Here is a 14,293-nt window from a genome sequence, read left to right as displayed (position 1 = left end):
GATCCCAGATCTGCATCACACAAATAAATCTCTCTACCAAGTATGCATGGAGAAGTCAGTCCATATATCCATAAATCTATACATACATCAGTGCAGAATGTATCCGTAGAAGCCAGAAAAGCAACACCATCTCAATACCTCTCATTGATTGTATTGGTAGGGAATGGTCTGTGAAAAAAAAATACTTTCAATAATATATGAAAGCTGAAAATGTCATCTGTGCCTAGAAATCCCCAGGTGTCAAGAAATTGTTTCAGTCCGGGTTTTGACAGAAATGAAAAAATTATACAGGTTGCAAAATTGTTAGGAAGAGATTTTCCATGTGCCAATTCAGTGGCACATGGTTTATTAAATGATACGCAAAACAATGATTTATTCAAAACTTAAAGTTTTTTAATTGGAATTATTATACATAATTCTTGCCACAGACAGAATGTTAGATACATGGGACATACAAGCATCTCAGCTCTGCAGATTTTGCTATGATGAGACAGAATCATGAGATCACTTATTTTGGAATTGCCCCTACATACTGGAGCTTGTTTCTGGTCAGAGGTTCAGGAATGGCTGGAAAATCACAACATTAATCTCAAATTAACCCTACAAATAGCACTGTTGGGTGATTTGGAAAATCATAGTCATTCAATCAACAAAATAATAATAATTTTAGTAAAGATATTTATCTTTAACTTACAATCTGTAGATTTGTATATATATTTAACCTTTATTTTAACTAGGCAAGTCAGTTAAGAACAAATTCTTATTTACAATGATGGCCTACAGTGGGTTAACTGCCTTTAACATTGTGTTAATTGCCTTGTTCAGGGGCAGAACGACAGATTTTTACCTGAGCTCGGGGATTCGATCTTGGCGGTTACTGGCCCAAAGCTCTAACCACTAGGCTACCTGCCGCCCCAAAATAGATACTATGCATTTAGACAGGTTCAGAATTTATGTGAAACATTACAGCACAGTTGAAAAATATATGGCACCTGGAAATCATAAGAGGGCGGTTTACGGAGATAGGTGGGATGGACTGAGAGTAGCTGAGGGGTGGGTTTAGGGAGATAGCTGGGATGGGACGGAGAGTAGCTGAGGGGTGGGGTTAGGGAGATAGCTGGGATGGGACGGAGAGTAGTTGAGGGGTGGGTTTACGGAGATAGGTGGGATGGACTGGGAGTAGCTGAGGGTGGGGTTACGGAGATAGCTGGGATGGGAAGGAGAGTAGCTGAGGGGTGGGGTTAGGGAGATAGGTGGGATGGGACGGAGAGTAGTTGAGGGGTGGGGTTACGGAGATAGGTGGGATGGAACTGAGAGTAGCTGAGGGGTGGGTTTACGGAGATAGGTGGGATGGGACTGAGAGTAGCTGAGGGGTGGGTTTACGGAGATAGGTGAGATGGGACTGAGAGTAGCTGAGGGGTGGGTTTACGGAGATAGGTGGGATGGGACTGAGAGTAGCTGAGGGGTGGGTTTACGGAGATAGGTGAGATGGGAATGAGAGTAGCTGAGGGGTGGGTTTACGGAGATAGGTGAGATGGGACTGAGAGTAGCTGAGGTGTGGGTTTAAAAGCTCATGTTCTATCATATTTATGACTGAAAACATGATGTATAATGTATAAGTACTATCCATCTAGATGTAATGTATAGCCAAATATCAAGTTACTTTGTTCTTACGATGTAACTACAAAATACGTCAAATGTGTGTAGAATATACATGTAACAAAAGAAAAAGCTGTATTTTTTATTTTTATTTTGTCCGCCGAAGAGTGAAGGGCCCCAAAAATAAAAAAAATAATAATATAAACTCAGCAAAAATGAAACATCCCTTTTTCAGGACCCTGTCTTTCAAAGATAATTCGTAAAAATCCAAATAACTTCAGAAATCTTAATTGTAAAGGGTTTAAACACTGTTTCCCATGCCAATGAGAATAAACAATTAATGAACATGCACCTGTGGAACGGTTGTTAAAACACTAACAGTTTACAGACGGTAGGCAATTAAGGTCACAGATATGAAAAGTTAGGACACTAAAGAGTCCTTTCTACTGACTCTGAAAAACACCAAAAGAAAGATGCCCAGGGGCCCTGCTCATTGGGGTGAATGTGCACCTGTGGGACAGGTACAGGATGGCAACAACAACTGTCCGAGTTATACAGGAATGCACAATCCCTCCATCAGTGCTCAGACTGTCCGCAATAGGCTGAGAGAGGCTGGACTGAGGGCTTGTAGGCCTGTTGTAAGGCAGGCTTAAGGAAGGCTTGTTGTCATTGCAGGCAATCTCAACTCTGTGCATTACAGAGAAGACATGCTCCTCCCTCATTTGTTACCCTTCCTGCGGGCTTATCCTGACATGACCCTCGAGCATGACAATGCCACCAGCCATATTGCTCATTCTGTGCATGATTTCCTGCAAGACAGGAATGTCATTGTTCTGCCATGGCCAACGAAGAGCCCGGATCTCAATCCCATTGAGCACATCTGAGACCTGTTGGATCGGAAGCGTGAGGGCTAGGGCCATTCCCCTCAAAAATGTCTGGGAATTGCAGGTGCCTTGGTGGGGTAACATCTCACAGCAAGAACTGGCAAATCTGGTGCAGTCCATGAGGAGGAGATGCACTGCAGTACTTAATGCAGCTGGTGACCACACCAGATACTGAATGTTACTTTTGATTTTGACACCCCCTTTGTTCAGGGACACATTATTCAATTTCTGTTAGTCACATGTCTGTGGAATTTGTTCAGTTCATGTCTCAGTTGTTGAATCGTGTTATGTTCATACAAATATTTGCACATGTTAAGTTTGCTGAAAATAAATGCAGTTGACAGTGAGAGGGCATTTATTTTTATGCTGAGTTTACATTTTGAAGTAATTTAGATGGGATACATGTTTTTATTCAAGGCCTTCCACCATGGATGTCAATCTCTAGTGTTTTTGAGAATATGGTGCAATTTATAGACAAGGTCAGAGACCTACTGTAATGGCCTCTGCTGCAGCCTCAGTGTGCACTGAGACTGGCTAGTCCCATAGGAAATTCTGTAATTCAGAAAGAATCACAAAGACCCCTTAAATAAATCATGTGTTTTTAGAAAACTTCACATGTTATCACACGTTGCTTTACATGTTGTCACATATTATCCCATTTTACTTCACATACGTGATCACATGAAAACGTTTTTTTTTTTTAACACTTTACGTGATCAGATGTGAAATTCATGTGGTTTTCCCGTAAGGGACAATCTTCGAGGGAGGTTCATATCAGCCAGTTTGTAACGGTTGTCTGTGGTGGAATAAGGTGAGGGCCAATGTGCAGCGTGGTAAGTGTTCATATTCTTTAATAGAACTCAGAACACTAAAATACAGAACCAACAAGAGAACGAAATGAAACCGAAACAGTTCTGTCTGTTACAGATACGAAACAGAAAATAATCACCCATGAAACACAGGTGGGAAAAGGCTACCTGAGAATGATTCTCAATCAGAGACAACTAACGACACCTGCCTCTGGTTGAGAACCATACCAGGCCAAACACAAAAACACCACATAGTAAAAGGAACATAGACAACCCACCCAACTCACGCCCTGACCATACTAAAACAAAGACATAACAAAAGAACTAAGGTCAGAGTGTGACACAGTTGCTCTGGTAAACAATTTCCTTCATGGTAACATTGTGCAGCTTAGATGCTCCATTTATATATGATAACAATTTAATTGGAAATAACTGTGTGATTCTCTTGATGCACTCACTATTTGTTTGAGAAGCCTATCGAAGAAGTGGTGGGCGGTTTATCAGACACATTTCTGCTTATAGCTTCTATATAACTCAAGCAACTTGCTCAAGCTTACGTGAACAAAATAACTTTGCTCATTAGTATTTAGCATGCTGAAAATGGTCATACCTCCTGATTTAATTGTGCTTCAAATATTGTTTGGCGTGACTCAATTACAAATATATGACACTTTGATCCCTACCATCTGCTTGATGTAAATCAATCTTTCTTGTAAAGTACTACACAGCATGATATTTTTACCGTCACAGATGAGATTCATTATAAGTATTCATCAATACAATATGCAATCGGGAAGTTTGATGTGCATCTAGATGTTGTGTGCAGGTGTGAGGTATGAAATGAGTGAAACCTATTTTTCCAGGGCGTTGTCGAGATTTCCCAATGACAGAATCTGTATTTTTTTCTTCTTCTCAATCTTCTCACCTCATGTTCACAGATTCGCCTGGACCTCTGTCTAATCCCAAAGGGAAGTAGGGAAACTGCCCATCTCTTCCTCCCATGCCGGGGACATTTTGGAGAATAAAACAGATAGATAGTGATGGTTGAAGATGTGGCCGGCCTCAGGAATGACTAAACACGTGCAGGATTTGACAGTCGGCTTGAGGGGGATCATTGGGATTCTGTCACACAACGCTTTCATCAGAAAGTAAATGTCACACAGTGGAGCAATAAGTACTAGGCCATCCTTAATATAGTCTCCCCACAGTCAGCCAGCCTTGCTCTACTGTATGTCATGTACTGCCTAGTAAGTCTAGCTTAAAGTGACGCTCCATAACTTTTGTATAATTTCAGCCAGTAGTTTTGAAAGTAGTGATCACAAGCCAAAATGGTTCCCGGCTTTTCGTGTACTACGTCATCTAATTGTGTACTACGTGATGCATTTCAGCCCAGTAGGACTGGGCTGACTGACTACGGGGAATTTCACATAATTTATCTTTAAAAAGATACTTCTCTTAATACAAATATTTGGGAGATTCAGTTTGGTTCATAAAGCTTGAATTCTAGGCAGTATTTGATTGTTCCTCTTAGCCTATTTTGTACATAGTACTTAAACATCGTTGGGCCACCCTGAAGCTCTGGTGCTTGGCCTCTGTATTTGCCCATGCTAGAGCAATTGAGAGTTCTTGCAGGTCTGGGCTTGTGTGGATGTTTGTGTGCCCAGGGACCAGACTAAGCATCGGTCCGGAGCTGTCCCTTAATGACTATGACTAGGAGCTTAATCATTCTGATGCTAATTGCATTTGCATCTTGTCCAAGTTCCATGTAGTGAGAAAACCCTAGCGTCCTCCCCCTCCCTCCCAGCCTTCAGGACCTGAACAGAGAGGGGGAGAGAGAGAACGGCATGAGACGAAAACGAGAGCATCTTAACCGCGAGGCAGCAGAGACTAAACCCCAGGAGTTTGGGAAAATCAAAACAGAACAAACAAGACTAAAACATTTATGGGTCTTATATCCCAAACACTGCAGCATGCAGCGAAGCAGTGGTTTCCAAGCCGCTCAGCCCCGTACACACCCAGCGTGATTGCATTCTTTTGTTCCACTCTCACGGTTGGAGAGTGCTCCACTCCGCTTCTCTGCTCATCATCTGTCACTCAGGCCACAGCAGTCCAGGGGGATATTTTGGCAGTATGGAGAAAATGGAGAAAAGTGCAACATTCCTCCCATGCAGTAGTCTGTCTGATTCACCGAGCACCTGAATATAAAAAAGAGAAGCAAAGCTCCCTGGGAAACAATCGCTCGGTGGAGCGCTGGCGGCTACAGGTCGGCACCATGCAGCTGACCTTTGACCTCTGTGAGTCGTCCACAGCAATCAGGTCGTCTGCTGACCCCTATAACTCTGCAGGCGAAGGAAGACTCCAGATTAATCTACCACTCCCACCAAAACCCTCATCCCGCCCCTACCCTATAGCAGAACAGAGTAAATAGCTGACTACTCTGTTTTGATGCCCGAATGAGGCCCAATGCCCTTCCAATCCCCCTTAACCTCTCCTCCCTCTGCCCATTCTGAAATTGACATTCCATCAGACAACTGACCCCTGCCTGTCTTCTAGGCACAGCTTTTGCCTGTTAATTAGAAGGCATGCAAATACAAGTCAGAGAGAGAGCGAGAGAGAGAGAGCGAGAGAGAGGCTACTATTAGCACTGATATAGCAAATGTCACATTTAGTCAAACACAAAATGGACATAGATGCTGTATAACCAACTGATGGCTTGAAAAGTATGGCTTGATGTTCATCTGACAAGAAGGGTCATAGTGGCCAGGTCACCCGTAGCCGCAACAGTATAGCAAGTAGCATGAATCAGCCTTTGTGCCTAGCGGTGGCACTGCAAACTGGCTAACTCATGTGGTTGGCCTGCCTGCCTGGGTCATTTCTTCTACCCAATGGCTTGTGACTAATCTGTTTATACAGTTGAGTCGTAGCCATCAGTGGAGCAGTGGCCATGCCAGGGCAATGAGGTGATGCCAGACTTACAGTATGCAGCAGCGGACTGTTACTCAGGTAGCTAGTACTCTATGGCGCACCGCACGGATCATCAGAATCAGATTTCACTCTATGCCAAGTTGGAATTTGCTTACACACACACACACACACACTAACACACGCACACACACACACTCATGTACACACTCACAAGCACACACACACACACACACACAGCCATTGGTCTAGGCTCCAGTGCTATGTGTTTCCCCGCAGAAGTCATTATGACTTTCTATACAACATACACACTGGAAATCATTCAAAAACTCTCTCCCTCTCCTACGTCAAACAATGTCACAGAGACATTTCAAAGATTTCTTTCTGGCTCTGATAAATGTAAAACATTGGGGTCAAATAGGGGCAGGTGACAGAAATATATTTATGTATTTTATATTATCTCACAGACAGGATGACGTGATCCCCACCCTGTACAGTAGCACATAATGAAAGATGAAGTCATACCTACATCAAATTGATGAATCACCATTTCAATGAGGTGGGAATAAAAAACTGTGTAAACCTGAGATGCCATTGTTAACAGATGTAAAGCCTGTCGCACTAATTCATTGTGAAAACCCATTTAAACCATGATGGATTAAGCCCTAATTGAAGCTGATGTATGCATGGCTTCAGAAAGCATGTGGTCACCACTTGCCCTTCCATTCACAGTTTATGATCTCCAGAGAGGAGAAATGGAAGTGAAAAGATGTGACTCCCAGGAAGGTTTGTCTGCGTTGTTGACACAGCCAAAGCTTCTTCTCTCATCTAATTACGAGACGATGAAGGCAAAGTCAATGTTGCAGAGTGCATTTTAGCATCTGTTGTGGCTTTACCCAACGCACTTATGGCTCCTGGTGATTTTAATTGGGTTGAAGACCCAGCGTTTTGTTGTCTGACATGACGTGCTCAGCGTGCATACAGATATCATGTTAATTAAACCTTATTTTGCCTAAAATTCTAAAACATTTTTCTGGAACAGAATGTGGGCTGTTCAGTGTTTCTTCCTCTAATCAATTCCAACAGGAAATTAGACAGAACGGCGAAGAGTAAGAGTAAGTATTAGTCATCATGTAAGATCAAACTCTTCAGCTGCACTATACTGACCTTATATAGCCTGATGGAACGAATGGAATAGTTTCAAAGGTGCAAACTCCACCCCCCACCCATTTGGCATTCCAGGCAGGCTCAATAAAATGTTCAAAGTGAGAGAAAACAGGAGACAAAGGCCTGTGAGACATGGGTTTAACTCTGGACACATGAAAGGTGGGATGTATACGAAGGGTACAGGGCAAAGGAAGACGAACAGCATAGGGGATAATCATTTTGGAGATGGGAAACGGGCCGATAAACTGGGGGGAGAATTTGCGGGATTCCACCAGGAGGGGCAGATCCCGGGGGATTGCCATACCTTCTGCCCGAGACGATCCCAGGGAGCCGGGGTCCAATGGCAATCCACTTGTCATTGATACCTGGAGGTGGTCTTGAGGAGGACCGACCGGGCTCTCCTCCAGGTACGACGACAGCGACGGACAAACATCTGGGCAGAAGGTATGCCGACCTCAGGGAAGAGCGGGGGCTGATACCCCAGGGAACACTCAAATGGTGATAGGCACGTGGCAGAGCAGAGAAGGGTGTTGCGGGGGTATTCCACCAACACAAACTGCTGGCTCCAGGTGGTGGGGTTGGCGGAGACCAGGCAGGGCAGAGTAGTCTCAAAGTCCTGGTTGGCTCGCTCGGACTGGGGATAGAACCCAGAGGACAGGCTGGCCGACAACCCAACCCACCTTCCAGAACTGGGACGAGAACTGAGGACCCCGGTCGGAAACCAGGTCCACGGACAGTCCATGGATCCGGAAGACGTGCTGCACCATGAGCTGGGTTGTCTCCTTGGGTAGTTTAGGGAGAGGAATGAAGTGGGCGGCTTTGGAAAACCGGTCGACCACAGTCAGGATGGCAGTATTGCCCTCAGATGGGGAGAGACCTGTAACGAAGTCCAAGGACATGTGGGACAAGGGACGGTGAGGGACAGGCAGTGGTTGCAGAAGACCAGCCGAAGCTTGTCGAGGACTCTTGTTCTGAGCACAGACCGTGCAGTTGGCAACAAACGCGGTGACATCCGGAACCATAGTAGGCCACCAAAATCGTTGTTGCATGAAGGCTAGGGTCAGACGGGAGCCCCAGTGGCAGGCAAGCCTTGAGGAATGTGCCCACTCCAGGACCATGGAGCGGACAGGTTTTTGGTCGGTCCACACAAAGAACAGATGTCCCGCCCCTTCCAACCAGTGCCTCCATTACTCCAAAGCCATCTTCACCACAAGAAGCTCTCGATTCCCCACATCATAGTTCCTCTCTGTGGCATTGAGGCGGTGGGAGAAGAAAGTGCAGGGATGCAGCTTAAGGGCCAGGTCAGAACGTTGGGACAGGACAGCCCCTACTCCAACATCCGAAGCATAGGCCTCCACTATGAACTGACGAGAAGGGTCAGGATGAATCAAGATAGGAGCAGTGGTGAAGCGGTGTTTGAGGTCCCGGTCAGTGGCAGAGGACCATGTGAATGGAACCTTGGTAGAGGTGAGTGCAGACAGGGGGGAAGTTGGCAAAAGTTGGCAAACCCCAGGAAACACTGCAGCTGCACCCTGGATGTAGGCTGAGGCCAATCCACCACCACTCTCCTCTTCCCGGGATTCATCTGGACACTCCCAGCAAAGATGATGTAACCCAGAAAGGGGATGGTGGAGCGATGGAACTCGCACTTCTCCACCACAGCTGATTCTCCAGAAAGTGTCGAAGAACCTGCTGGACATGGAGCACGTGTTCTTGGGGGAAACGGGAGAAGACGAGGATGTCATCAATGCAGATGAAGACGAACCAGTTCAACATGTCGCGGAGAACATAATTTATCAGAGCCTGGAACACAGAAGGGGCGTTGCTGAGGACAAAAAGCATGACCAGTTACTTGTAGTGGCCGCTTGTCGTGTTGTAGGCGGTCTTCCACTCGTCCACCCTCTCGTATCCGCACCAGGTGGTAGGTGTTCCATAGATACAGCATGGAAAACACAGTGACCCCTGGGAGCGGCTCGAAGGCCGAGGAAATTAGTGGTAGGGGTAACGGTTCTTAACAGTAATGTCATTGACTCCCCGGTAGTTTATGCACGGGCAGGATTTATCCATCCCACTTCCTCTCCCACTGGAGCAGGGTACTTATTTGTGGAGAAAAAGGACAAGACCCTGCGCCGGCAGGAGAGGAAGAGGGAAGGATAAATCCTACAGCTAGGAAGTCCCTTAATGAGAGTACAGACGTCCCTGGGTCGGCGTGGTGCTAGGGGGAAGTTCAATCCCGCAGTCATAGGAAGCGAAGTCAATCCCGCAGTCGTACGTCGGAAGCGAAGTGGCCCGAGCCTTGCTGAACCCCTCCCGGAGGAGTACTCCGCAGGGATGACGGAGAGGTCTGGGGCATCTTCCGAGCCCTCAGAAAGACGTCTCGAGGCAGGTTGCGCTGACTTCAGACAATTGGCGTGGCAGAATGGACTCCAGCCCATGATGGTGCCCATAGACCCAGTTGAGCCAGGAGAATCCCAAAACCACAAGAATCTGAGGAGACTTGACGAGCAGAAATGGAATAGTCTCGCTGTGATTTCCTGACACCCGTAGGTTGATGGGAGTGGTATTATAAGTGACTCGGCCTATAGAGCGCCCGTCCAGTGCTCTAACATTCATGGGAATGGAGAGGGGCTGAGTGGGGATGTTCAGCCCGGAAGCCAGGGTAGCGTTCAAAAAGCTCTCATTGGCCCCTGAGTCAATGAGGACCCAGAGAGATTTAGACTGGTTTCCCCACAGCAGAATGGCAGGAAAAGGGGTGCAAACAAGGGAAGCAGAACAGTTTTCCATATGGCCCACCAGAGTACTCACTCCTACCGGTGAGCCTGGTCTTTTTAAAGGACAAGAGGGCACAAAATGACCAAGAGTCCTGCAATACAGACAACTCTTTGTGTTGATCCTGTATTGCCGTTCCGCTGGCGACAGCTCAGCTCTGCTTAGTGGTATAGGCTCTGGAAGCAGTGACTCTGCCGTCTTTGGTGACTCTCGGGGGAAGTCAGGAAGCCTCTGGTTCTCTCGGCAACAGGACCGTCGGGGACTTGGAGGCAAGGTGGAATCCCTGGACGTGCGAATGAAATGAATTTCCTCTCTCTCTGAATTTCCTCTCGGCCGATTTGAGGGAATCGAGATCCGTAGGTAACTCCCAAGCAGCAAGCTCGTCCTTGACCTCCTCTTTGACGCTGGGCAGGAACATATCGAACTGCGCTTCCTGGTTCCAAGCACTCTCTGCTGCCAACGTGTGGAAATCCGATGCATAGTCTGCCACGCTGCGGGAGGCCTGCCGAAGCTGGATTAGCTTGCGGGCAGCTTCTCTCCCGGAGAACGTGGCATCAAAAACCTTCTTCACTTCTCCCATGAACCCCTCCAGACTAACGCATATGTTGTTCCCATACAGCAGTAGCCCAGGTGAGAGCCCGCCCGGACATCAGCGAGACAAGGTAGGCTATCTTGGAGCGATCCGAGGGGAAGGAGGAGGGCTGAAGCTCGAAGACGAGGGCAAACTGAGCTAGAAACACCCGACAGGTGCTCGGCTCTCCATTGAAGCGTTTCGGGGGAGGTAAGTGGGGCTCCTGAAAAGGTGGAGTGACCAGTTAGTCAGCGCTGCTAACCGCTGCATTACTGAAGGGCTGTGGGGTTACCACCGTGGTAGGCTGCCTCCCAGACAACCCGCGAAATGTCCAACACCCGGTCATGGCGTTCAGCCAACATTTGGACCCCTCCATAAGGCCACGAATCAATTCCTCGTGCCTACCGATGGTGGTTTCTTGGGACGAGATTGCATTGCGCAGCTGGCCTGGGTCTGCTGGGTCAGTCATGGCCAGTTCGTACTATCACGTTTCAGGTAAGACCCAGCTGCAGACAACTTCGAATTAACAACAGTTTATTATTCAAACAAGGGCAGGCAAAAGACCAGTCAAGACAAGCAGGGGTCAGTAATCCAGATAGGTGGGGCAAAGGTACAGGACAGCAGGCAGGCTCAGGGTCAGGGCAGACAGAAAAGGTCAAAACCGGGAAAACTAGGAAACAGGAACGATCGAGAGACAGGAACAGAGGGAAAAACACTGGTAGTCTTGACGAAACAAACGAGCTGGCAGCTGACAAACAGAGGACACAGGTTTAAATACACGGGGGATAGTGGGGAAGGTGGGCGACACCTGGAGGGGAGTGGAGACAATCACAAAGACAGGTGAAACAGATCAGGGTGCGACAGAAAACAAATACTATTTGACCCTGGATCTGATAAATACAATAGTCATGCTATACATTTTAGAAACCCTCTCCATGAACAACAGATTTATTCCTATATACTGTGTATTTAACCCTCTATGGTGTGTATTTAACACTCTATACTGTGTATTTAACCCTCTATGCTGTTTATTTAACCCTCTATACTGTGTATTTAACCCTCTATTCAGTTGTATTTAACCCTCTATTCTGTATATTTAACCATCTATACTGTGTATTTAACCATGTATTCTGTATTTAACCCTCTATACTGTGTATTTAACCCTCTATTCAGTTGTATTTAACCCTCTATTCTGTGTATTTAACCATCTATACTCTGTATTTAACCTTGTATTCTGTAATTAACCCTCTATACTGTGTATTTAACCCTCTATGCAGGTGTATTTAACCCTCTATGGTGTGTATTTAACCCTATATTCTGTGTATTTAACCCTCTAATGTGTGTATGTAACCCTCTGTGGTGTGTATTTAACTCTCTATGGTGTGTATTTAACCCTCTATTCAGTGTATTTAACCCTCTATTCTGTGTATTTAACTCTCTATGGTGTGTATTTAAGATTTAGATGTTTGTTGTATATTCCTTAATTGATGATGAGATACATCAAGAAAACCATTAGAGGCGGATCAGCTGGACAGCCCACAGACTGAAAATAAATATGATTACGCAGCCGGCCTCCCCCTTAATTCCTGGACGAAGCCAAGCTCTCACATATCAGAAGTAACACAACACAAACCAGGAACAATTTCATGCCTGAGGGATTTAGAATACATTAGGACAAGAGAATGAACATCTCCAGTACAAAGATATCCGGCCAAATACAATGAGAGACGAAAATACTCAGAAATGAATATGAATATACCATAATCCTTTTTCTCTCCCAAGGGAATGGTCACCATGTACTGCAAGCTGGGAGGATTGGAAAAATAATTTTCTTAATACACAAATCCTTTCAGTTCAAATAGTCAGCGACGACTTGTCATCTTTATCCATGCACAATTTTGTTTATGATCCTCATCTAATTACAGGACTGATGCACCTTGAAAGTAAGTTCAAACACCATGATAAGCGACAAAAATGTGATGAAAATGTGTCTGAGTATATTGCATAAGAAAACAAACCAAGCTTGTGTTCTCTCTTTACTATACATATGCACTGAGTATACAAAACATTAAGAAGATTAACAACACCTGCTCTTTCCATGACATAGACTGACCAGCTGAATCCAGGTAAAAACTATGATCCCTTACTATTGTCACCTGTTAAATCCACTTCAATCAGGATTGATGAAGGGGAGGAGACAGGTTAAATGAGGATTTTTAAGCTTTGAGACAATTGAGACATGAATTGTGTATGTGTGCCGTTCAGTAGGTAAATGGGCAAGACACAATATTGAAGTGCCCTTGAACGAGGTATGGTAGTAGGTGCCAAGGGCACTGGTTTGTGTAAAGAACTGCAACGCTGCTGGGTTTTTCATGCTCAACAGTTTCCCGTGTGCATCAAGAATGGTCCACCACTCAAAGCACATCCAGCCAACTTGACACAACTGTGGGAAGCATTGGAGTCGGTTCTGAGGTCAAAAGAGGGTACAACTCAATATTCGGTCTTTCTAATGATTATTATACTTATTATTCTTATTATAAACTGCTATGGATATCAAGTTGTGCTTATTGGGTAGGTTAGATGTAATCCATTACTTTCCCTTGTTACCAGTCAAATTGTAATTAGTCATGTAATTTTGGATTACCCTAACTCTGCAATGTATTCTGATTACTTTCAGTTAAAAGAGCCATCAAATACATTTGGTGTGTTATCATAATGGTCACTGGCTTGTCCTCAGACTTGCTCAGACTTAACTTGTGGCTTTTTCAATGCTGAATTGAATGACATTGAGAAAACAGACATCCTTTCTGAATTGAATGCAATTCAACGGCTCAGACACAAGAGGTATGTGGCAGGGTCTACAGTCAATCACGGATTACAAAAAGAAAACCAGCCCCGTCGCGGAACAGGATGTCTTGCTCCCAGACAGACTAAATAACTTTTTTGCTCGCTTTGAGGACAATACAGTGCCACTGACACGGCCCGCTACCAAAACCTGCGGACTCTCCTTCACTGCAGCTGACGTGAGTAAAACATTTAAATGTGTTAACCCTCGCAAGGCTGCAGGCCCAGACGGCATCCCCAGCCGCGTCCTCAGAGTATGCGCAGACCAGCTGGCTGGTGTGTTTACGGACATATTCAATCAAGCCTTATCCCAGTCTGCTGTTCCCAGATGCATCTAGAGGGCCACCATTGTTCCTGTTCCCAAGAAAGCTAAGGTAACTGAGCTAAACGACTACCGCCCCATAGCACTCACTTCCGTCATCATGAAGTGCTTTGAGTGACTAGTCAAGGACCATATCACCTCCACCCTACCTGACATCCTAGACCCACTCCAATTTGCTTACCGCCCCAATAGGTCCACAGACGACGCAATCGCAACCACATTGCACACTGCCCTAACCCATCTGGAAAAGTGGAATACCTATGTGAGAATGCTGTTCATCGACTACAGCTCAGCATTTAACACCATAGTACCCTCCAAACTCGTCATCAAGCTCGAGACCCTGGGTCTCGACCCCGCCCTGTGCAACTGGGTACTGGACTTCCTGACGGGCCACCCCCAGGTGGTG

Source organism: Oncorhynchus mykiss, chromosome 15 (assembly GCF_013265735.2).
Source record: "Oncorhynchus mykiss isolate Arlee chromosome 15, USDA_OmykA_1.1, whole genome shotgun sequence".
NCBI lineage: Eukaryota > Metazoa > Chordata > Actinopteri > Salmoniformes > Salmonidae > Oncorhynchus > Oncorhynchus mykiss.
This window is presented reverse-complemented; position numbering follows the sequence as displayed.